Below are 1,761 nucleotides of genomic sequence, written 5' to 3' on the forward strand. Positions count from 1 at the left end.
TCAAACAAACCCTTCCCCCCCCAACAGCCTCCCACCCTACAAGGCGCTTGGCTGCCTGCCTGGGTGTCAGGCGAGGCTCTGCGCGTGAAGGCTGACCTTTCGCGCGATGGCCGACTCAAGTGGCCAGGAGGAGAGAATCCAACCAGGCTACAAATGTGTGTTTTCCGTGTGTCTGTGTGTGTCTGTGTGTTGTGTTCCTTCTTTGGGGCGGCTGTTTAAGCCGACTTGGCTCGAGGTAGCAGGAAACTCCTACAATTCCCCTTGGCCTCTTTTCCTCCTCGTGGCCCACTTGGAATCCTGGCTGCGGATGGTGGTGATTGCGTGGCCTCTGTCGCTGTCTGTCGCACACCAAATCAATAAACAATTGTGGTAAATGAAGCCACTGGCTGGGCATTTTGTCGAGAGGGGTTGGGGGTGACAGAGAAGAGGGGGAGGGGTTTCCACCTGTTCTCCAAAGCCCCCGAAGGCAGGAGAAGAAGCAGCAACGGATGGAAACTCATCCAGGAGAGAAGCAGTTTGGAATTAAGGAGAAACTTCCAAAGAGTGAGGACAATTAACCAGAGGGACAGAAGTTGCCTCCAGAAGTGGTGGGTTCTTCTCCGTCACTGAAGGTGATTGGACAGTCATTTGTCTGCAATGGTCTGGGGTCTCCTGCCCGAGCAGGGGGTTAGAAGACCTCCAAGGTCCCTTCCAACTCTGTTATTCTGTGATTTTTATAACCCCAGGTCAATTAATCAATGGAAGAGCCCCCCCTCCGGAAGCTGTGGCTTCTCCATCGCTGGACGTCTTCAAGAAGAGACTGGACAGCCATCTGCCCAGAGTGGTAGAGGGTCTCCTGCTTGAACAGGGGGCTGGACTAGAAGACCTCCAGGGTCCCTTCCAACCCGTTGTTCTGTTATTCCCCTAGATTAGTGTAAGCAGCCACTGAGTTCTTCAAGAGCAGTAGAGATGGGCAGCTAGAGTGTCCGGCTTTCAGAAACTCTGAGCAGGGGCTGGACTAGAAGACCTCCGAAGTCCCTTCCAACCCTGGGATTCCGAGGTTCTACATCTTCAGAAGGTTTCTCCGACGTCTGTCATGAACGAAACAGAAATCTCTTCTTGGGTTCGACCTGTCTTTTCTCAACCTTAAGATGTGTTGGGGCTTCAACTCCCAGAATTCCCCAGCCATTTTTTTGCCCTGGTTGTTAAGTGGATCATGCAGTCGTTAAGAGAATCCAGCTCCCCTCCGTTGACTTGTTTGTGGGTAGCTGGCCAGGAAGGACACAAACGATGACTCCCTTGTCACGCTGCCATCCATGCGTGCCAGTTGCCCAAGCGCCTCGATTCTCATCGTGTGACGCTGGTGAGGTTGTGACAGGTGGAAGGACACGTCATGAGGTGTCTTTTTTTTCCAGGACCGTTGCAAGTTCAGTCACTAAACAAGCGGTCGTAAGAAGAGGACAGCCTGTTTTGCCCTTGTTTATGCTTTCAATTCAAAACGGAAAGCCGTTTCTTGCTTTGCAATTTCTTAAGAGTCTGGCGTGACTCATTTGCAGCCACTGGGACAGGAGGGAGTTTTTGAAATATCAAAGACATTTCCATCACGTAGAGAGATGCCCACCGTGCCAGCGAGAGAGCTCCGTGCCAAGGGGACCTGGCATGGAGGAGGCTGTGCTAAAATTAGCCAGCACGGGGCAAGCGTCCCACGGAGGCTCCTGACACCACTGGGCAGCCAAGGTCCTTCATCCGGAGTAAATCCTCTTCCCCAACAGCAGCAGCAAC

The sequence above is a fragment of the Thamnophis sirtalis genome, unplaced genomic scaffold (genome assembly GCF_051295495.1).
Source record: "Thamnophis sirtalis isolate CommonGarterSnake01/CBP01778 unplaced genomic scaffold, rThaSir2_p1.2 scaffold_15, whole genome shotgun sequence".
In the NCBI taxonomy this organism is placed as follows: Eukaryota; Metazoa; Chordata; class Lepidosauria; order Squamata; family Natricidae; genus Thamnophis; species Thamnophis sirtalis.